This window comes from Engystomops pustulosus, chromosome 9, assembly GCF_040894005.1.
Source record: "Engystomops pustulosus chromosome 9, aEngPut4.maternal, whole genome shotgun sequence".
NCBI classification, from domain to species: domain Eukaryota; kingdom Metazoa; phylum Chordata; class Amphibia; order Anura; family Leptodactylidae; genus Engystomops; species Engystomops pustulosus.
The window spans coordinates 62,453,884-62,473,695 of NC_092419.1; the positions used below are offsets into that span (position 1 = coordinate 62,453,884).

At 45.3% G+C, this 19,812-nt stretch overlaps 43 pseudogenes; all 43 read left to right on the plus strand.

Annotated features, from left to right (window-relative positions):
• The first annotated feature begins 166 nt into the window (after window positions 1-166).
• LOC140096851 (5S ribosomal RNA) lies at window positions 167-285 on the plus strand (annotated as a pseudogene).
• An 826-nt stretch (window positions 286-1,111) lies between these two features.
• On the plus strand, window positions 1,112-1,230 carry LOC140096853 (5S ribosomal RNA; annotated as a pseudogene).
• A 448-nt stretch (window positions 1,231-1,678) lies between these two features.
• On the plus strand, window positions 1,679-1,797 carry LOC140096854 (5S ribosomal RNA; annotated as a pseudogene).
• A 637-nt stretch (window positions 1,798-2,434) lies between these two features.
• On the plus strand, window positions 2,435-2,553 carry LOC140091584 (5S ribosomal RNA; annotated as a pseudogene).
• Window positions 2,554-2,623: 70 nt separating this feature from the next.
• Window positions 2,624-2,742, plus strand: LOC140092522 (5S ribosomal RNA; annotated as a pseudogene).
• Window positions 2,743-3,001: 259 nt separating this feature from the next.
• LOC140088779 (5S ribosomal RNA) lies at window positions 3,002-3,120 on the plus strand (annotated as a pseudogene).
• A 259-nt stretch (window positions 3,121-3,379) lies between these two features.
• Window positions 3,380-3,498, plus strand: LOC140090225 (5S ribosomal RNA; annotated as a pseudogene).
• Window positions 3,499-3,568: 70 nt separating this feature from the next.
• LOC140092700 (5S ribosomal RNA) lies at window positions 3,569-3,687 on the plus strand (annotated as a pseudogene).
• Window positions 3,688-3,946: 259 nt separating this feature from the next.
• Window positions 3,947-4,065, plus strand: LOC140090237 (5S ribosomal RNA; annotated as a pseudogene).
• A 70-nt stretch (window positions 4,066-4,135) lies between these two features.
• Window positions 4,136-4,254, plus strand: LOC140086401 (5S ribosomal RNA; annotated as a pseudogene).
• A 1,014-nt stretch (window positions 4,255-5,268) lies between these two features.
• LOC140096855 (5S ribosomal RNA) lies at window positions 5,269-5,387 on the plus strand (annotated as a pseudogene).
• Window positions 5,388-5,646: 259 nt separating this feature from the next.
• LOC140094560 (5S ribosomal RNA) lies at window positions 5,647-5,765 on the plus strand (annotated as a pseudogene).
• Window positions 5,766-5,835: 70 nt separating this feature from the next.
• LOC140097942 (5S ribosomal RNA) lies at window positions 5,836-5,954 on the plus strand (annotated as a pseudogene).
• Window positions 5,955-6,402: 448 nt separating this feature from the next.
• Window positions 6,403-6,521, plus strand: LOC140088780 (5S ribosomal RNA; annotated as a pseudogene).
• Window positions 6,522-6,780: 259 nt separating this feature from the next.
• On the plus strand, window positions 6,781-6,899 carry LOC140090250 (5S ribosomal RNA; annotated as a pseudogene).
• A 70-nt stretch (window positions 6,900-6,969) lies between these two features.
• On the plus strand, window positions 6,970-7,088 carry LOC140092701 (5S ribosomal RNA; annotated as a pseudogene).
• Window positions 7,089-7,347: 259 nt separating this feature from the next.
• Window positions 7,348-7,466, plus strand: LOC140090263 (5S ribosomal RNA; annotated as a pseudogene).
• Window positions 7,467-7,536: 70 nt separating this feature from the next.
• LOC140086402 (5S ribosomal RNA) lies at window positions 7,537-7,655 on the plus strand (annotated as a pseudogene).
• A 1,014-nt stretch (window positions 7,656-8,669) lies between these two features.
• Window positions 8,670-8,788, plus strand: LOC140096856 (5S ribosomal RNA; annotated as a pseudogene).
• Window positions 8,789-9,047: 259 nt separating this feature from the next.
• On the plus strand, window positions 9,048-9,166 carry LOC140094561 (5S ribosomal RNA; annotated as a pseudogene).
• Window positions 9,167-9,425: 259 nt separating this feature from the next.
• Window positions 9,426-9,544, plus strand: LOC140092702 (5S ribosomal RNA; annotated as a pseudogene).
• A 259-nt stretch (window positions 9,545-9,803) lies between these two features.
• Window positions 9,804-9,922, plus strand: LOC140097943 (5S ribosomal RNA; annotated as a pseudogene).
• Window positions 9,923-10,370: 448 nt separating this feature from the next.
• LOC140088782 (5S ribosomal RNA) lies at window positions 10,371-10,489 on the plus strand (annotated as a pseudogene).
• Window positions 10,490-10,748: 259 nt separating this feature from the next.
• LOC140090275 (5S ribosomal RNA) lies at window positions 10,749-10,867 on the plus strand (annotated as a pseudogene).
• Window positions 10,868-10,937: 70 nt separating this feature from the next.
• Window positions 10,938-11,056, plus strand: LOC140092703 (5S ribosomal RNA; annotated as a pseudogene).
• Window positions 11,057-11,126: 70 nt separating this feature from the next.
• Window positions 11,127-11,245, plus strand: LOC140098668 (5S ribosomal RNA; annotated as a pseudogene).
• Window positions 11,246-11,504: 259 nt separating this feature from the next.
• On the plus strand, window positions 11,505-11,623 carry LOC140090287 (5S ribosomal RNA; annotated as a pseudogene).
• A 70-nt stretch (window positions 11,624-11,693) lies between these two features.
• On the plus strand, window positions 11,694-11,812 carry LOC140094613 (5S ribosomal RNA; annotated as a pseudogene).
• Window positions 11,813-12,826: 1,014 nt separating this feature from the next.
• Window positions 12,827-12,945, plus strand: LOC140096857 (5S ribosomal RNA; annotated as a pseudogene).
• Window positions 12,946-13,204: 259 nt separating this feature from the next.
• Window positions 13,205-13,323, plus strand: LOC140094562 (5S ribosomal RNA; annotated as a pseudogene).
• A 70-nt stretch (window positions 13,324-13,393) lies between these two features.
• Window positions 13,394-13,512, plus strand: LOC140097945 (5S ribosomal RNA; annotated as a pseudogene).
• Window positions 13,513-13,960: 448 nt separating this feature from the next.
• LOC140088783 (5S ribosomal RNA) lies at window positions 13,961-14,079 on the plus strand (annotated as a pseudogene).
• A 259-nt stretch (window positions 14,080-14,338) lies between these two features.
• Window positions 14,339-14,457, plus strand: LOC140090299 (5S ribosomal RNA; annotated as a pseudogene).
• Window positions 14,458-14,527: 70 nt separating this feature from the next.
• LOC140092704 (5S ribosomal RNA) lies at window positions 14,528-14,646 on the plus strand (annotated as a pseudogene).
• A 259-nt stretch (window positions 14,647-14,905) lies between these two features.
• On the plus strand, window positions 14,906-15,024 carry LOC140090311 (5S ribosomal RNA; annotated as a pseudogene).
• A 70-nt stretch (window positions 15,025-15,094) lies between these two features.
• On the plus strand, window positions 15,095-15,213 carry LOC140078985 (5S ribosomal RNA; annotated as a pseudogene).
• A 447-nt stretch (window positions 15,214-15,660) lies between these two features.
• LOC140093428 (5S ribosomal RNA) lies at window positions 15,661-15,779 on the plus strand (annotated as a pseudogene).
• Window positions 15,780-16,037: 258 nt separating this feature from the next.
• LOC140096858 (5S ribosomal RNA) lies at window positions 16,038-16,156 on the plus strand (annotated as a pseudogene).
• A 448-nt stretch (window positions 16,157-16,604) lies between these two features.
• On the plus strand, window positions 16,605-16,723 carry LOC140097134 (5S ribosomal RNA; annotated as a pseudogene).
• A 637-nt stretch (window positions 16,724-17,360) lies between these two features.
• On the plus strand, window positions 17,361-17,479 carry LOC140088784 (5S ribosomal RNA; annotated as a pseudogene).
• Window positions 17,480-17,549: 70 nt separating this feature from the next.
• Window positions 17,550-17,668, plus strand: LOC140095862 (5S ribosomal RNA; annotated as a pseudogene).
• A 70-nt stretch (window positions 17,669-17,738) lies between these two features.
• Window positions 17,739-17,857, plus strand: LOC140095686 (5S ribosomal RNA; annotated as a pseudogene).
• A 1,582-nt stretch (window positions 17,858-19,439) lies between these two features.
• Window positions 19,440-19,558, plus strand: LOC140091325 (5S ribosomal RNA; annotated as a pseudogene).
• The last annotated feature ends 254 nt before the right edge of the window (window positions 19,559-19,812 follow it).

The following is a 19,812-nucleotide window of genomic DNA, read 5'->3' on the forward strand; positions in this document are numbered from 1 at the left end:
TGTGCCTGCTCTTGTCAGATTGCAGCAGCAATGCAGCTTAAGGCTTGGCAAGTACCAGCATGGGAGACTGGCTTGGAATCCCAAGTTCTGGTGACCTTTTTGAACCTGAAAATTGTGTTAGTTTCTATATAAGATAGTAGAAGAAGGTTCAAATTGAACAACTGCTGTCAATGGCCATTCTAAGCTGAATGTGCCTGCTCTCGCCAGATCGCAGCAGCAATGCAGCTTAAGGCTTGGCAAGTACCAGCATGGGAGACTGGCTGGGAATCCCAAGTTCCGTTGCCCTTTTTGAACCTGAAAATTGTGTTAGTTTCTCTATGAGATAGTAAAAGAAGGTTCAAATTGAACAGCTGCTGTCATCGGCCATTCTAAGCTGAATGTGCGTGCTCTTGTCAGATCGCAGCAGCGATGCAGCTTAAGGCTTGGCAAGTTCCAGCATGGGAGTCTGGCTGGGAATCCCAAGTTCTGTTGACGTTTTTGAACTTGAAAATTGTTTTGGTTTCTCTATGAGATAGTAAAAGAAGGTTGAATTTGAAATGCTGCTGTCAATGGCCATTCTAAGCTGAATGTGCCTGCTCTTGTCAGATTGCAGCAGCAATGCAGCTTAAGGCTTGGCAAGTACCAGCATGGGAGACTGGCTGGGAATCCCAAGTTCCGTTGCCCTTTTTGAACCTGAAAATTGTGTTAGTTTCTCTATGAGATAGTAAAAGAAGGTTCAAATTGAACAGCTGCTGTCAACGGCCATTCTAAGCTGAATGTTCGTGCTCTTGTCAGATCGCAGCAGCGATGCAGCTTAAGGCTTGGCAAGTACCAGCATGGGAGACTGGCTTGGAATCCCAAGCTCTGGTGACCTTTTTGAACCTGAAAATTGTGTTAGTTTCTCTATGAGATAGCAAAAGAAGGTTCAAATTGAACAGCTGCTGTCAACGGCCATTCTAAGCTGAATGTGCCTGCTCTTGTCAGATTGCAGCAGCAATGCAGCTTAAGGCTTGGCAAGTACCAGCATGGGAGACTGGCTTGGAATCCCAAGTTCTGGTGACCTTTTTGAACCTGAAAATTGTGTTAGTTTCTATATAAGATAGTAGAAGAAGGTTCAAATTGAACAACTGCTGTCAATGGCCATTCTAAGCTGAATGTGCCTGCTCTCGCCAGATCGCAGCAGCAATGCAGCTTAAGGCTTGGCAAGTACCAGCATGGGAGACTGGCTGGGAATCCCAAGTTCCGTTGCCCTTTTTGAACCTGAAAGTTGTGTTAGTTTCTCTATGAGATAGTAAAAGAAGGTTCAAATTGAACAGCTGCTGTCAACAGCCATTCTAAGCTGAATGTGCGTGCTCTTGTCAGATCGCAGCAGCGATGCAGCTTAAGGCTTGGCAAGTACCAGCATGGGAGACTGGCTTGGAATCCCAAGTTCTGGTGACCTTTTTGAACCTGAAAATTGTGTTAGTTTCTCTATGAGATAGCAAAAGAAGGTTCAAATTGAACAGCTTCTGTCAACGGCCATTCTAAGCTGAATGTGCCTGCTCTTGTCAGATTGCAGCAGCAATGCAGCTTAAGGCTTGGCAAGTACCAGCATGGGAGACTGGCTTGGAATCCCAAGTTCTGGTGACCTTTTTGAACCTGAAAATTGTGTTAGTTTCTATATAAGATAGTAGAAGAAGGTTCAAATTGAACAACTGCTGTCAATGGCCATTCTAAGCTGAATGTGCCTGCTCTCGCCAGATCGCAGCAGCAATGCAGCTTAAGGCTTGGCAAGTACCAGCATGGGAGACTGGCTGGGAATCCCAAGTTCCGTTGCCCTTTTTGAACCTGAAAATTGTGTTAGTTTCTCTATGAGATAGTAAAAGAAGGTTCAAATTGAACAGCTGCTGTCAACGGCCATTCTAAGCTGAATGTGCGTGCTCTTGTCAGATCGCAGCAGCGATGCAGCTTAAGGCTTGGCAAGTACCAGCATGGGAGACTGGCTGGGAATCCCAAGTTCTGGTGACTTTTTTGAACCTGAAAACTGTGTTAGTTTCTCTATGAGATAGTAGAAGAAGGTTCAAATTGAACAACTGCTGTCAACGGCCATTCTAAGCTGAATGTGTGTGCTCTTGTCAGATCGCAGCAGCGATGCAGCTTAAGGCTTGGCAAGTACCAGCATGGGAGACTGGCTGGGAATCCCAAGTTCTGTTGACCTTTTTGAACCTGAAAATTGTGTTAGTTTCTCTATGAGATAGTAAAAGAAGGTTCAAATTGAACAGCTGCTGTCAACGGCCATTCTAAGCTGAATGTGCGTGCTCTTGTCAGATCGCAGCAGCGATGCAGCTTAAGGCTTGGCAAGTACCAGCATGGGAGACTGGCTTGGAATCCCAAGTACTGGTGACCTTTTTGAACCTGAAAATTGTGTTAGTTTCTATATGAGATAGTAGAAGAAGGTTCAAATTGAACAACTGCTGTCAATGGCCATTCTAAGCTGAATGTGCCTGCTCTCGTCAGATCGCAGCAGCAATGCAGCTTAAGGCTTGGCAAGTACCAGCATGGGAGACTGGCTGGGAATCCCAAGTTCCGTTAACCTTTTTGAACCTGAAAATTGTGTTAGTTTCTCTATGAGATAGTAAAAGAAGGTTCAAATTGAACAGCTGCTGTCAACGGCCATTCTAAGCTGAATGTGCCTGCTCTCGTCAGATCGCAGCAGCAATGCAGCTTAAGGCTTGGCAAGTACCAGCATGGGAGACTGGCTTGGAATCCCAAGTTCCGTTGCCCTTTTTGAACCTGAAAATTGTGTTAGTTTCTCTATGAGATAGTAAAAGAAGGTTCAAATTGAGCAGCTGCTGTCAACGGCCATTCTAAGCTGAATGTGCGTGCTCTTGTCAGATCGCAGCAGCGATGCAGCTTAAGGCTTGGCAAGTTCCAGCATGGGAGACTGGCTGGGAATCCCAAGTTCTGTTGACGTTTTTGAACTTGAAAATTGTTTTAGTTTCTCTATGAGATAGTAAAAGAAGGTTCAATTTGAAATGCTGCAGTCAACGGCCATTCTAAGCTGAATGTGCCTGCTCTTGTCAGATCGCAGCAGCAATGCAGCTTAAGGCTTGGCAAGTACCAGCATGGGAGACTGGCTGGGAATCCCAAGTTCCGTTGACCTTTTTGAACCTGAAAATTGTGTTAGTTTCTCTATGAGATAGTAAAAGAAGGTTCAAATTGAACAGCTGCTGTCAACGGCCATTCTAAGCTGAATGTGCGTGCTCTTGTCAGATCGCAGCAGCGATGCAGCTTAAGGCTTGGCAAGTACCAGCATGGGAGACTGGCTGGGAATCCCAAGTTCTGGTGACTTTTTTGAACCTGAAAATTGTGTTAGTTTCTCTATGAGATAGTAAAAGAAGGTTCAAATTGAACAGCTGCTGTCAACGGCCATTCTAAGCTGAATGTGCCTGCTCTCGTCAGATCGCAGCAGCAATGCAGCTTAAGGCTTGGCAAGTACCAGCATGGGAGACTGGCTGGGAATCCCAAGTTCCGTTGACCTTTTTGAACCTGAAAATTGTGTTAGTTTCTCTATGAGATAGTAAAAGAAGGTTCAAATTGAACAGCTGCTGTCAATGGCCATTCTAAGCTGAATGTGCCTGCTCTTGTCAGATCGCAGCAGCAATGCAGCTTAAGGCTTGGCAAGTACCAGCATGGGAGACTGGCTGGGAATCCCAAGTTCCGTTGACCTTTTTGAACCTGAAAATTGTGTTAGTTTCTCTATGAGATAGTAAAAGAAGGTTCAAATTGAACAGCTTCTGTCAACGGCCATTCTAAGCTGAATGTGCGTGCTCTTGTCAGATCGCAGCAGCGATGCAGCTTAAGGCTTGGCAAGTACCAGCATGGGAGACTGGCTGGGAATCCCAAGTTCTGGTGACTTTTTTGAACCTGAAAATTGTGTTAGTTTCTCTATGAGATAGTAAAAGAAGGTTCAAATTGAACAGCTGCTGTCAACGGCCATTCTAAGCTGAATGTGCCTGCTCTCGTCAGATCGCAGCAGCAATGCAGCTTAAGGCTTGGCAAGTACCAGCATGGGAGACTGGCTGGGAATCCCAAGTTCCGTTGACCTTTTTGAACCTGAAAATTGTGTTAGTTTCTCTATGAGATAGTAAAAGAAGGTTCAAATTGGACAGCTGCTTTCAACGGCCATTCTAAGCTGAATGTGCCTGCTCTCGTCAGATCGCAGCAGCAATGCAGCTTAAGGCTTGGCAAGTACCAGCATGGGAGACTGGCTGGGAATCCCAAGTTCTGTTGACCTTTTTGAACCTGAAAATGTGTTAGTTTCTCTATGAGATAGTAAAAGAAGGTTCAAATTGAACAGCTGCTGTCAACGGCCATTCTAAGCTGAATGTGCGTGCTCTTGTCAGATCGCAGCAGCGAAGCAGCTTAAGGCTTGGCAAGTACCAGCATGGGAGACTGGCTTGGAATCCCAAGTTCTGGTGACCTTTTTGAACCTGAAAATTGTGTTAGTTTCTCTATGAGATAGCAAAAGAAGGTTCAAATTGAACAGCTGCTGTCAACGGCCATTCTAAGCTGAATGTGCCTGCTCTTGTCAGATTGCAGCAGCAATGCAGCTTAAGGCTTGGCAAGTACCAGCATGGGAGACTGGCTTGGAATCCCAAGTTCTGGTGACCTTTTTGAACCTGAAAATTGTGTTAGTTTCTATATAAGATAGTAGAAGAAGGTTCAAATTGAACCACTGCTGTCAACGGCCATTCTAAGCTGCATGTGCCTGCTCTCGCCAGATCGCAGCAGCAATGCAGCATAAGGCTTGGCAAGTACCAGCATGGGAGACTGGCTGGGAATCCCAAGTTCCGTTGCCCTTTTTGAACCTGAAAATTGTGTTAGTTTCTCTATGAGATAGTAAAAGAAGGTTCAAATTGAACAGCTGCTGTCAACGGCCATTCTAAGCTGAATGTGCGTGCTCTTGTCAGATCGCAGCAGCGATGCAGCTTAAGGCTTGGCAAGTACCAGCATGGGAGACTGGCTTGGAATCCCAAGCTCTGGTGACCTTTTTGAACCTGAAAATTGTGTTAGTTTCTCTATGAGATAGCAAAAGAAGGTTCAAATTGAACAGCTGCTGTCAACGGCCATTCTAAGCTGAATGTGCCTGCTCTTGTCAGATTGCAGCAGCAATGCAGCTTAAGGCTTGGCAAGTACCAGCATGGGAGACTGGCTTGGAATCCCAAGTTCTGGTGACCTTTTTGAACCTGAAAATTGTGTTAGTTTCTATATAAGATAGTAGAAGAAGGTTCAAATTGAACAACTGCTGTCAATGGCCATTCTAAGCTGAATGTGCCTGCTCTCGCCAGATCGCAGCAGCAATGCAGCTTAAGGCTTGGCAAGTACCAGCATGGGAGACTGGCTGGGAATCCCAAGTTCCGTTGCCCTTTTTGAACCTGAAAGTTGTGTTAGTTTCTCTATGAGATAGTAAAAGAAGGTTCAAATTGAACAGCTGCTGTCAACAGCCATTCTAAGCTGAATGTGCGTGCTCTTGTCAGATCGCAGCAGCGATGCAGCTTAAGGCTTGGCAAGTACCAGCATGGGAGACTGGCTTGGAATCCCAAGTTCTGGTGACCTTTTTGAACCTGAAAATTGTGTTAGTTTCTCTATGAGATAGCAAAAGAAGGTTCAAATTGAACAGCTGCTGTCAACGGCCATTCTAAGCTGAATGTGCCTGCTCTCGCCAGATCGCAGCAGCAATGCAGCTTAAGGCTTGGCAAGTACCAGCATGGGAGACTGGCTGGGAATCCCAAGTTCCGTTGCCCTTTTTGAACCTGAAAATTGTGTTAGTTTCTCTATGAGATAGTAAAAGAAGGTTCAAATTGAACAGCTGCTGTCAACGGCCATTCTAAGCTGAATGTGCCTGCTCTCGTCAGATCGCAGCAGCAATGCAGCTTAAGGCTTGGCAAGTACCAGCATGGGAGACTGGCTTGGAATCCCAAGTTCTGGTGACCTTTTTGAACCTGAAAATTGTGTTAGTTTCTCTATGAGATAGCAAAAGAAGGTTCAAATTGAACAGCTGCTGTCAACGGCCATTCTAAGCTGAATGTGCCTGCTCTTGTCAGATTGCAGCAGCAATGCAGCTTAAGGCTTGGCAAGTACCAGCATGGGAGACTGGCTGGGAATCCCAAGTTCCGTTGCCCTTTTTGAACCTGAAAATTGTGTTAGTTTCTCTATGAGATAGTAAAAGAAGGTTCAAATTGAACAGCTGCTGTCAACGGCCATTCTAAGCTGAATGTGCGTGCTCTTGTCAGATCGCAGCAACGATGCAGCTTAAGGCTTGGCAAGTTCCAGCATGGGAGACTGGCTGGGAATCCCAAGTTCTGTTGACGTTTTTGAACTTGAAAATTGTTTTAGTTTCTCTATGAGATAGTAAAAGAAGGTTCAATTTGAAATGCTGCAGTCAACGGCCATTCTAAGCTGAATGTGCCTGCTCTTGTCAGATCGCAGCAGCAATGCAGCTTAAGGCTTGGCAAGTACCAGCATGGGAGACTGGCTGGGAATCCCAAGTTCCGTTGACCTTTTTGAACCTGAAAATTGTGTTAGTTTCTCTATGAGATAGTAAAAGAAGGTTCAAATTGAACAGCTGCTGTCAACGGCCATTCTAAGCTGAATGTGCGTGCTCTTGTCAGATCGCAGCAGCGATGCAGCTTAAGGCTTGGCAAGTACCAGCATGGGAGACTGGCTGGGAATCCCAAGTTCTGGTGACTTTTTTGAACCTGAAAATTGTGTTAGTTTCTCTATGAGATAGTAAAAGAAGGTTCAAATTGAACAGCTGCTGTCAACGGCCATTCTAAGCTGAATGTGCCTGCTCTCGTCAGATCGCAGCAGCAATGCAGCTTAAGGCTTGGCAAGTACCAGCATGGGAGACTGGCTGGGAATCCCAAGTTCCGTTGACCTTTTTGAACCTGAAAATTGTGTTAGTTTCTCTATGAGATAGTAAAAGAAGGTTCAAATTGAACAGCTGCTGTCAATGGCCATTCTAAGCTGAATGTGCCTGCTCTTGTCAGATCGCAGCAGCAATGCAGCTTAAGGCTTGGCAAGTACCAGCATGGGAGACTGGCTGGGAATCCCAAGTTCCGTTGACCTTTTTGAACCTGAAAATTGTGTTAGTTTCTCTATGAGATAGTAAAAGAAGGTTCAAATTGAACAGCTTCTGTCAACGGCCATTCTAAGCTGAATGTGCGTGCTCTTGTCAGATCGCAGCAGCGATGCAGCTTAAGGCTTGGCAAGTACCAGCATGGGAGACTGGCTGGGAATCCCAAGTTCTGGTGACTTTTTTGAACCTGAAAATTGTGTTAGTTTCTCTATGAGATAGTAAAAGAAGGTTCAAATTGAACAGCTGCTGTCAACGGCCATTCTAAGCTGAATGTGCCTGCTCTCGTCAGATCGCAGCAGCAATGCAGCTTAAGGCTTGGCAAGTACCAGCATGGGAGACTGGCTGGGAATCCCAAGTTCCGTTGACCTTTTTGAACCTGAAAATTGTGTTAGTTTCTCTATGAGATAGTAAAAGAAGGTTCAAATTGGACAGCTGCTTTCAACGGCCATTCTAAGCTGAATGTGCCTGCTCTCGTCAGATCGCAGCAGCAATGCAGCTTAAGGCTTGGCAAGTACCAGCATGGGAGACTGGCTGGGAATCCCAAGTTCTGTTGACCTTTTTGAACCTGAAAATGTGTTAGTTTCTCTATGAGATAGTAAAAGAAGGTTCAAATTGAACAGCTGCTGTCAACGGCCATTCTAAGCTGAATGTGCGTGCTCTTGTCAGATCGCAGCAGCGAAGCAGCTTAAGGCTTGGCAAGTACCAGCATGGGAGACTGGCTTGGAATCCCAAGTTCTGGTGACCTTTTTGAACCTGAAAATTGTGTTAGTTTCTCTATGAGATAGCAAAAGAAGGTTCAAATTGAACAGCTGCTGTCAACGGCCATTCTAAGCTGAATGTGCCTGCTCTTGTCAGATTGCAGCAGCAATGCAGCTTAAGGCTTGGCAAGTACCAGCATGGGAGACTGGCTTGGAATCCCAAGTTCTGGTGACCTTTTTGAACCTGAAAATTGTGTTAGTTTCTATATAAGATAGTAGAAGAAGGTTCAAATTGAACCACTGCTGTCAACGGCCATTCTAAGCTGCATGTGCCTGCTCTCGCCAGATCGCAGCAGCAATGCAGCATAAGGCTTGGCAAGTACCAGCTTGGGAGACTGGCTGGGAATCCCAAGTTCCGTTGCCCTTTTTGAACCTGAAAATTGTGTTAGTTTCTCTATGAGATAGTAAAAGAAGGTTCAAATTGAACAGCTGCTGTCAACGGCCATTCTAAGCTGAATGTGCGTGCTCTTGTCAGATCGCAGCAGCGATGCAGCTTAAGGCTTGGCAAGTACCAGCATGGGAGACTGGCTTGGAATCCCAAGCTCTGGTGACCTTTTTGAACCTGAAAATTGTGTTAGTTTCTCTATGAGATAGCAAAAGAAGGTTCAAATTGAACAGCTGCTGTCAACGGCCATTCTAAGCTGAATGTGCCTGCTCTTGTCAGATTGCAGCAGCAATGCAGCTTAAGGCTTGGCAAGTACCAGCATGGGAGACTGGCTTGGAATCCCAAGTTCTGGTGACCTTTTTGAACCTGAAAATTGTGTTAGTTTCTATATAAGATAGTAGAAGAAGGTTCAAATTGAACAACTGCTGTCAATGGCCATTCTAAGCTGAATGTGCCTGCTCTCGCCAGATCGCAGCAGCAATGCAGCTTAAGGCTTGGCAAGTACCAGCATGGGAGACTGGCTGGGAATCCCAAGTTCCGTTGCCCTTTTTGAACCTGAAAGTTGTGTTAGTTTCTCTATGAGATAGTAAAAGAAGGTTCAAATTGAACAGCTGCTGTCAACAGCCATTCTAAGCTGAATGTGCGTGCTCTTGTCAGATCGCAGCAGCGATGCAGCTTAAGGCTTGGCAAGTACCAGCATGGGAGACTGGCTTGGAATCCCAAGTTCTGGTGACCTTTTTGAACCTGAAAATTGTGTTAGTTTCTCTATGAGATAGCAAAAGAAGGTTCAAATTGAACAGCTGCTGTCAACGGCCATTCTAAGCTGAATGTGCCTGCTCTCGCCAGATCGCAGCAGCAATGCAGCTTAAGGCTTGGCAAGTACCAGCATGGGAGACTGGCTGGGAATCCCAAGTTCCGTTGCCCTTTTTGAACCTGAAAATTGTGTTAGTTTCTCTATGAGATAGTAAAAGAAGGTTCAAATTGAACAGCTGCTGTCAACGGCCATTCTAAGCTGAATGTGCGTGCTCTTGTCAGATCGCAGCAGCAATGCAGCTTAAGGCTTGGCAAGTTCCAGCATGGGAGACTGGCTGGGAATCCCAAGTTCTGTTGACGTTTTTGAACTTGAAAATTGTTTTGGTTTCTCTATGAGATAGTAAAAGAAGGTTCAATTTGAAATGCTGCTGTCAATGGCCATTCTAAGCTGAATGTGCCTGCTCTTGTCAGATCGCAGCAGCAATGCAGCTTAAGGCTTGGCAAGTACCAGCATGGGAGACTGGCTGGGAATCCCAAGTTCCGTTGACCTTTTTGAACCTGAAAATTGTGTTAGTTTCTCTATGAGATAGTAAAAGAAGGTTCAAATTGAACAGCTTCTGTCAACGGCCATTCTAAGCTGAATGTGCGTGCTCTTGTCAGATCGCAGCAGCGATGCAGCTTAAGGCTTGGCAAGTACCAGCATGGGAGACTGGCTGGGAATCCCAAGTTCTGGTGACTTTTTTGAACCTGAAAATTGTGTTAGTTTCTCTATGAGATAGTAAAAGAAGGTTCAAATTGAACAGCTGCTGTCAACGGCCATTCTAAGCTGAATGTGCCTGCTCTCGTCAGATCGCAGCAGCAATGCAGCTTAAGGCTTGGCAAGTACCAGCATGGGAGACTGGCTTGGAATCCCAAGTTCTGGTGACCTTTTTGAACCTGAAAATTGTGTTAGTTTCTCTATGAGATAGCAAAAGAAGGTTCAAATTGAACAGCTGCTGTCAACGGCCATTCTAAGCTGAATGTGCCTGCTCTTGTCAGATTGCAGCAGCAATGCAGCTTAAGGCTTGGCAAGTACCAGCATGGGAGACTGGCTCGGAATCCCAAGTTCCGTTGCCCTTTTTGAACCTGAAAATTGTGTTAGTTTCTCTATGAGATAGTAAAAGAAGGTTCAAATTGAGCAGCTGCTGTCAACGGCCATTCTAAGCTGAATGTGCGTGCTCTTGTCAGATCGCAGCAGCGATGCAGCTTAAGGCTTGGCAAGTTCCAGCATGGGAGACTGGCTGGGAATCCCAAGTTCTGTTGACGTTTTTGAACTTGAAAATTGTTTTAGTTTCTCTATGAGATAGTAAAAGAAGGTTCAATTTGAAATGCTGCAGTCAACGGCCATTCTAAGCTGAATGTGCCTGCTCTTGTCAGATCGCAGCAGCAATGCAGCTTAAGGCTTGGCAAGTACCAGCATGGGAGACTGGCTGGGAATCCCAAGTTCCGTTGACCTTTTTGAACCTGAAAATTGTGTTAGTTTCTCTATGAGATAGTAAAAGAAGGTTCAAATTGAACAGCTGCTGTCAATGGCCATTCTAAGCTGAATGTGCGTGCTCTTGTCAGATCGCAGCAGCGATGCAGCTTAAGGCTTGGCAAGTACCAGCATGGGAGACTGGCTGGGAATCCCAAGTTCTGGTGACTTTTTTGAACCTGAAAATTGTGTTAGTTTCTCTATGAGATAGTAAAAGAAGGTTCAAATTGAACAGCTGCTGTCAACGGCCATTCTAAGCTGAATGTGCCTGCTCTCGTCAGATCGCAGCAGCAATGCAGCTTAAGGCTTGGCAAGTACCAGCATGGGAGACTGGCTGGGAATCCCAAGTTCCGTTGACCTTTTTGAACCTGAAAATTGTGTTAGTTTCTCTATGAGATAGTAAAAGAAGGTTCAAATTGAACAGCTGCTGTCAATGGCCATTCTAAGCTGAATGTGCCTGCTCTTGTCAGATCGCAGCAGCAATGCAGCTTAAGGCTTGGCAAGTACCAGCATGGGAGACTGGCTGGGAATCCCAAGTTCCGTTGACCTTTTTGAACCTGAAAATTGTGTTAGTTTCTCTATGAGATAGTAAAAGAAGGTTCAAATTGAACAGCTGCTGTCAATGGCCATTCTAAGATGAATGTGCCTGCTCTTGTCAGATCGCAGCAGCAATGCAGCTTAAGGCTTGGCAAGTACCAGCATGGGAGACTGGCTGGGAATCCCAAGTTCCGTTGACCTTTTTGAACCTGAAAATTGTGTTAGTTTCTCTATGAGATAGTAAAAGAAGGTTCAAATTGAACAGCTTCTGTCAACGGCCATTCTAAGCTGAATGTGCGTGCTCTTGTCAGATCGCAGCAGCGATGCAGCTTAAGGCTTAGCAAGTACCAGCATGGGAGACTGGCTGGGAATCCCAAGTTCTGGTGACTTTTTTGAACCTGAAAATTGTGTTAGTTTCTCTATGAGATAGTAAAAGAAGGTTCAAATTGAACAGCTGCTGTCAACGGCCATTCTAAGCTGAATGTGCCTGCTCTCGTCAGATCGCAGCAGCAATGCAGCTTAAGGCTTGGCAAGTACCAGCATGGGAGACTGGCTGGGAATCCCAAGTTCCGTTGACCTTTTTGAACCTGAAAATTGTGTTAGTTTCTCTATGAGATAGTAAAAGAAGGTTCAAATTGGACAGCTGCTTTCAACGGCCATTCTAAGCTGAATGTGCCTGCTCTCGTCAGATCGCAGCAGCAATTCAGCTTAAGGCTTGGCAAGTACCAGCATGGGAGACTGGCTGGGAATCCCAAGTTCTGTTGACCTTTTTGGACCTGAAAATGTGTTAGTTTCTCTATGAGATAGTAAAAGAAGGTTCAAATTGAACAGCTGCTGTCAACGGCCATTCTAAGCTGAATGTGCGTGCTCTTGTCAGATCGCAGCAGCGAAGCAGCTTAAGGCTTGGCAAGTACCAGCATGGGAGACTGGCTTGGAATCCCAAGTTCTGGTGACCTTTTTGAACCTGAAAATTGTGTTAGTTTCTCTATGAGATAGCAAAAGAAGGTTCAAATTGAACAGCTGCTGTCAACGGCCATTCTAAGCTGAATGTGCCTGCTCTTGTCAGATTGCAGCAGCAATGCAGCTTAAGGCTTGGCAAGTACCAGCATGGGAGACTGGCTTGGAATCCCAAGTTCTGGTGACCTTTTTGAACCTGAAAATTGTGTTAGTTTCTATATAAGATAGTAGAAGAAGGTTCAAATTGAACCACTGCTGTCAACGGCCATTCTAAGCTGCATGTGCCTGCTCTCGCCAGATCGCAGCAGCAATGCAGCATAAGGCTTGGCAAGTACCAGCATGGGAGACTGGCTGGGAATCCCAAGTTCCGTTGCCCTTTTTGAACCTGAAAATTGTGTTAGTTTCTCTATGAGATAGTAAAAGAAGGTTCAAATTGAACAGCTGCTGTCAACGGCCATTCTAAGCTGAATGTGCGTGCTCTTGTCAGATCGCAGCAGCGATGCAGCTTAAGGCTTGGCAAGTACCAGCATGGGAGACTGGCTTGGAATCCCAAGCTCTGGTGACCTTTTTGAACCTGAAAATTGTGTTAGTTTCTCTATGAGATAGCAAAAGAAGGTTCAAATTGAACAGCTGCTGTCAACGGCCATTCTAAGCTGAATGTGCCTGCTCTTGTCAGATTGCAGCAGCAATGCAGCTTAAGGCTTGGCAAGTACCAGCATGGGAGACTGGCTTGGAATCCCAAGTTCTGGTGACCTTTTTGAACCTGAAAATTGTGTTAGTTTCTATATAAGATAGTAGAAGAAGGTTCAAATTGAACAACTGCTGTCAATGGCCATTCTAAGCTGAATGTGCCTGCTCTCGCCAGATCGCAGCAGCAATGCAGCTTAAGGCTTGGCAAGTACCAGCATGGGAGACTGGCTGGGAATCCCAAGTTCCGTTGCCCTTTTTGAACCTGAAAGTTGTGTTAGTTTCTCTATGAGATAGTAAAAGAAGGTTCAAATTGAACAGCTGCTGTCAACAGCCATTCTAAGCTGAATGTGCGTGCTCTTGTCAGATCGCAGCAGCGATGCAGCTTAAGGCTTGGCAAGTACCAGCATGGGAGACTGGCTTGGAATCCCAAGTTCTGGTGACCTTTTTGAACCTGAAAATTGTGTTAGTTTCTCTATGAGATAGCAAAAGAAGGTTCAAATTGAACAGCTGCTGTCAACGGCCATTCTAAGCTGAATGTGCCTGCTCTCGCCAGATCGCAGCAGCAATGCAGCTTAAGGCTTGGCAAGTACCAGCATGGGAGACTGGCTGGGAATCCCAAGTTCCGTTGCCCTTTTTGAACCTGAAAATTGTGTTAGTTTCTCTATGAGATAGTAAAAGAAGGTTCAAATTGAACAGCTGCTGTCAACGGCCATTCTAAGCTGAATGTGCCTGCTCTCGTCAGATCGCAGCAGCAATGCAGCTTAAGGCTTGGCAAGTACCAGCATGGGAGACTGGCTTGGAATCCCAAGTTCTGGTGACCTTTTTGAACCTGAAAATTGTGTTAGTTTCTCTATGAGATAGCAAAAGAAGGTTCAAATTGAACAGCTGCTGTCAACGGCCATTCTAAGCTGAATGTGCCTGCTCTTGTCAGATTGCAGCAGCAATGCAGCTTAAGGCTTGGCAAGTACCAGCATGGGAGACTGGCTGGGAATCCCAAGTTCCGTTGCCCTTTTTGAACCTGAAAATTGTGTTAGTTTCTCTATGAGATAGTAAAAGAAGGTTCAAATTGAGCAGCTGCTGTCAACGGCCATTCTAAGCTGAATGTGCGTGCTCTTGTCAGATCGCAGCAGCGATGCAGCTTAAGGCTTGGCAAGTTCCAGCATGGGAGACTGGCTGGGAATCCCAAGTTCTGTTGACGTTTTTGAACTTGAAAATTGTTTTAGTTTCTCTATGAGATAGTAAAAGAAGGTTCAATTTGAAATGCTGCAGTCAACGGCCATTCTAAGCTGAATGTGCCTGCTCTTGTCAGATCGCAGCAGCAATGCAGCTTAAGGCTTGGCAAGTACCAGCATGGGAGACTGGCTGGGAATCCCAAGTTCCGTTGACCTTTTTGAACCTGAAAATTGTGTTAGTTTCTCTATGAGATAGTAAAAGAAGGTTCAAATTGAACAGCTGCTGTCAACGGCCATTCTAAGCTGAATGTGCGTGCTCTTGTCAGATCGCAGCAGCGATGCAGCTTAAGGCTTGGCAAGTACCAGCATGGGAGACTGGCTGGGAATCCCAAGTTCTGGTGACTTTTTTGAACCTGAAAATTGTGTTAGTTTCTCTATGAGATAGTAAAAGAAGGTTCAAATTGAACAGCTGCTGTCAACGGCCATTCTAAGCTGAATGTGCCTGCTCTCGTCAGATCGCAGCAGCAATGCAGCTTAAGGCTTGGCAAGTACCAGCATGGGAGACTGGCTGGGAATCCCAAGTTCCGTTGACCTTTTTGAACCTGAAAATTGTGTTAGTTTCTCTATGAGATAGTAAAAGAAGGTTCAAATTGAACAGCTGCTGTCAATGGCCATTCTAAGCTGAATGTGCCTGCTCTTGTCAGATCGCAGCAGCAATGCAGCTTAAGGCTTGGCAAGTACCAGCATGGGAGACTGGCTGGGAATCCCAAGTTCCGTTGACCTTTTTGAACCTGAAAATTGTGTTAGTTTCTCTATGAGATAGTAAAAGAAGGTTCAAATTGAACAGCTGCTGTCAACGGCCATTCTAAGCTGAATGTGCGTGCTCTTGTCAGATCGCAGCAGCGATGCAGCTTAAGGCTTGGCAAGTACCAGCATGGGAGACTGGCTGGGAATCCCAAGTTCTGGTGACTTTTTTGAACCTGAAAATTGTGTTAGTTTCTCTATGAGATAGTAAAAGAAGGTTCAAATTGAACAGCTGCTGTCAACGGCCATTCTAAGCTGAATGTGCCTGCTCTCGTCAGATCGCAGCAGCAATGCAGCTTAAGGCTTGGCAAGTACCAGCATGGGAGACTGGCTGGGAATCCCAAGTTCCGTTGACCTTTTTGAACCTGAAAATTGTGTTAGTTTCTCTATGAGATAGTAAAAGAAGGTTCAAATTGGACAGCTGCTGTCAACGGCCATTCTAAGCTGAATGTGCCTGCTCTCGTCAGATCGCAGCAGCAATGCAGCTTAAGGCTTGGCAAGTACCAGCATGGGAGACTGGCTGGGAATCCCAAGTTCTGTTGACCTTTTTGAACCTGAAAATGTGTTAGTTTCTCTATGAGATAGTAAAAGAAGGTTCAAATTGAACAGCTGCTGTCAACGGCAATTCTAAGCTGAATGTGCGTGCTCTTCTCAGATCGCAGCAGCGATGCAGCTTAAGGCTTGGCAAGTACCAGCATGGGAGACTGGCTGGGAATTCCAAGTTCTGGTGACCTTTTTGAACCTGAAAATTGTGTTAGTTTCTCTATGAGATAGTAGAAGAAGGTTCAAATTGAACAACTGCTGTCAACGGCCATTCTAAGCTGAATGTGTGTGCTCTTTTCAGATCGCAGCAGCGATGCAGCTTAAGGCTTGGCAAGTACCAGCATGGGAGACTGGCTGGGAATCCCAAGTTCTGTTGACCTTTTTGAACCTGAAAATTGTGTTAGTTTCTCTATGAGATAGTAAAAGAAGGTTCAAATTGAACAGCTGCTGTCAACGGCCATTCTAAGCTGAATTTGCCTGCTCTCGTCAGATCGCAGCAGCAATGCAACTTAAGGCTTGGCAAGTACCAGCATGGGAGACTGGCTGGGAATTCCAAGTTCCGTTGACCTTTTTGAACCTGAAAATGTGTTAGTTTCTATATAAGATAGTAGAAGAAGGTTCAAATTGAACAACTGCTGTCAATGGCCATTCTAAGCTGAATGTGCCTGCTCTCGCCAGATCGCAGCAGCAATGCAGCTTAAGGCTTGGCAAGTACCAGCATGGGAGACTGGCTGGGAATCCCAAGTTCTGGTGACCTTTTTGAACCTGAAAATTGTGTTAGTTTCTATATAAGATAGTAGAAGAAGGTTCAAATTGAACAACTGCTGTCAATGGCCATTCTAAGCTGAATGTGCCTGCTCTCGCCAGATCGCAGCAGCAATGCAGCTTAAGGCTTGGCAAGTACCAGCATGGGAGACTGGCTGGGAATCCCAAGTTCCGTTGCCCTTTTTGAACCTGAAAATTGTGTTAGTTTCTCTATGAGATAGTAAAAGAAGGTTCAAATTGAACAGCTGCTGTCAACGGCCATTCTAAGCTGAATGTGCGTGCTCTTGTCAGATCGCAGCAGCGATGCAGCTTAAGGCTTGGCAAGTTCCAGCATGGGAGACTGGCTGGGAATCCCAAGTTCTGTTAACGTTTTTGAACTTGAAAATTGTTTTAGTTTCTCTATGAGATAGTAAAAGAAGGTTCAATTTGAAATGCTGCTGTCAACGGCCATTCTAAGCTGAATGTGCCTGCTCTTGTCAGATCTCAGCAGCAATGCAGCTTAAGGCTTGGCAAGTACCAGCATGGGAGACTGGCTGGGAATCCCAAGTTCCGTTGCCCTTTTTGAACCTGAAAATTGTGTTAGTTTCTCTATGAGATAGTAAAAGAAGGTTCAAATTGAACAGCTGCTGTCAACGGCCATTCTAAGCTGAATGTGCGTGCTCTTGTCAGATCGCAGCAGCGATGCAGCTTAAGGCTTGGCAAGTACCAGCATGGGAGACTGGCTGGGAATCCCAAGTTCTGTTGACCTTTTTGAACCTGAAAATTGTGTTAGTTTCTCTATGAGATAGTAAAAGAAGGTTCAAATTGAACAGCTGCTGTCAACGGCAATTCTAAGCTGAATGTGCGTGCTCTTCTCAGATCGCAGCAGCGATGCAGCTTAAGGCTTGGCAAGTACCAGCATGGGAGACTGGCTGGGAATCCCAAGTTCTGTTGACCTTTTTGAATCTGAAAATTGTGTTAGTTTCTCTATGAGATAGTAAAAGAAGGTTCAAATTGAACTGCTGCTGTCAACGGCAATTCTAAGCTGAATGTGCCTGCTCTCGTTAGATTGCAGCAGCAATGCAGCTTAAGGCTTGGCAAGTACCAGCATGGGAGACTGGCTGGGAATCCCAAGTTCCGTTGCCCTTTTTGAACCTGAAAATTGTGTTAGTTTCTCTATGAGATAGTAAAAGAAGGTTCAAATTGAACAGCTGCTGTCAACGGCCATTCTAAGCTGAATGTGCGTGCTCTTGTCAGATCGCAGCAGCGATGCAGCTTAAGGCTTGGCAAGTTCCAGCATGGGAGACTGGCTGGGAATCCCAAGTTCTGTTGACGTTTTTGAACTTGAAAATTGTTTTAGTTTCTCTATGAGATATTAAAAGAAGGTTCAATTTGAATTGCTGCTGTCAACGGCCATTCTAAGCTGAATGTGCCTGCTCTTGTCAGATCGCAGCAGCAATGCAGCTTAAGGCTTGGCAAGTACCAGCATGGGAGACTGGCTGGGAATCCCAAGTTCCGTTGACCTTTTTGAACCTGAAAATTGTGTTAGTTTCTCTATGAGATAGTAAAAGAAGGTTCAAATTGAACAGCTGCTGTCAACGGCCATTCTAAGCTGAATGTGCGTGCTCTTGTCAGATCGCAGCAGCGATGCAGCTTAAGGCTTGGCAAGTACCAGCATGGGAGACTGGCTGGGAATCCCAAGTTCCGTTGACCTTTTTGAACCTGAAAATTGTGTTAGTTTCTCTATGAGATAGTAAAAGAAGGTTCAAATTGAACAGCTGCTGTCAACGGCCATTCTAAGCTGAATGTGCCTGCTCTCGTCAGATCGCAGCAGCAATGCAGCTTAAGGCTTGGCAAGTACCAGCATGCGAGACTGGCTGGGAATCCCAAGTTCTGTTGACCTTTTTGAACCTGAAAATTGTGTTAGTTTCTCTATGAGATAGTAGAAGAAGGTTCAAATTGAACAACTGCTGTCAACGGCCATTCTAAGCTGAATGTGTGTGCTCTTTTCAGATCGCAGCAGCGATGCAGCTTAAGGCTTGGCAAGTACCAGCATGGGAGACTCGCTGGGAATCCCAAGTTCTGTTGACCTTTTTGAACCTGAAAATTGTGTTAGTTTCTCTATGAGATAGTAAAAAAAGGTTCAAATTGAACAGCTGCTGTCAACGGCCATTCTAAGCTGAATGTGCGTGCTCTTGTCAGATTGCAGCAGCGATGCAGCTTAAGGCTTGGCAAGTACCAGCATGGGAGACTGGCTTGGAATCCCAAGTTCTGGTGACCTTTTTGAACCTGAAAATTGTGTTAGTTTCTCTATGAGATAGCAAAAGAAGGTTCAAATTGAACAGCTGCTGTCAACGGCCATTCTAAGCTGAATGTGCCTGCTCTTGTCAGATTGCAGCAGCAATGCAGCTTAAGGCTTGGCAAGTACCAGCATGGGAGACTGGCTTGGAATCCCAAGTTCTGGTGACCTTTTTGAACCTGAAAATTGTGTTAGTTTCTATATAAGATAGTAGAAGAAGGTTCAAATTGAACAACTGCTGTCAACGGCCATTCTAAGCTGAATGTGCCTGCTCTCGAAAGATCGCAGCAGCAATGCAGCATAAGGCTTGGCAAGTACCAGCATGGGAGACTGGCTGGGAATCCCAAGTTCCGTTGCCCTTTTTGAACCTGAAAATTGTGTTAGTTTCTCTATGAGATAGTAAAAGAAGGTTCAAATTGAACAGCTGCTGTCAACGGCCATTCTAAGCTGAATGTGCGTGCTCTTGTCAGATCGCAGCAGCGATGCAGCTTAAGGCTTGGCAAGTACCAGCATGGGAGACTGGCTTGGAATCCCAAGTTCTGGTGCCCTTTTTGAACCTGAAAATTGTGTTAGTTTCTCTATGAGATAGCAAAAGAAGGTTCAAATTGAACAGCTGCTGTCAACGGCCATTCTAAGCTGAATGTGCCTGCTCTTGTCAGATTGCAGCAGCAATGCAGCTTAAGGCTTGGCAAGTACCAGCATGGGAGACTGGCTTGGAATCCCAAGTTCTGGTGACCTTTTTGAACCTGAAAATTGTGTTAGTTTCTATATAAGATAGTAGAAGAAGGTTCAAATTGAACAACTGCTGTCAATGGCCATTCTAAGCTGAATGTGCCTGCTCTCGCCAGATCACAGCAGCAATGCAGCTTAAGGCTTGGCAAGTACCAGCATGGGAGACTGGCTGGGAATCCCAAGTTCCGTTGCCCTTTTTGAACCTGAAAATTGTGTTAGTTTCTCTATGAGATAGTAAAAGAAGTTTCAAATTGAACAGCTGCTGTCAACGGCCATTCTAAGCTGAATGTGCGTGCTCTTGTCAGATCGCAGCAGCGATGCAGCTTAAGGCTTGGCAAGTTCCAGCATGGGAGACTGGCTGGGAATCCCAAGTTCTGTTGACGTTTTTGAACTTGAAAATTGTTTTGGTTTCTCTATGAGATAGTAAAAGAAGGTTCAATTTGAAATGCTGCTGTCAATGGCCATTCTAAGCTGAATGTGCCTGCTCTTGTCAGATCGCAGCAGCAATGCAGCTTAAGGCTTGGCAAGTACTAGCATGGGAGACTGGCTGGGAATCCCAAGTTCCGTTGACCTTTTTGAACCTGAAAATTGTGTTAGTTTCTCTATGAGATAGTAAAAGAAGGTTCAAATTGAACAGCTTCTGTCAACGGCCATTCTAAGCTGAATGTGCGTGCTCTTGTCAGATCGCAGCAGCGATGCAGCTTAAGGCTTGGCAAGTACCAGCATGGGAGACTGGCTGGGAATCCCAAGTTCTGGTGACCTTTTTGAACCTGAAAATTGTGTTAGTTTCTCTATGAGATAGTAAAAGAAGGTTCAAATTGAACAG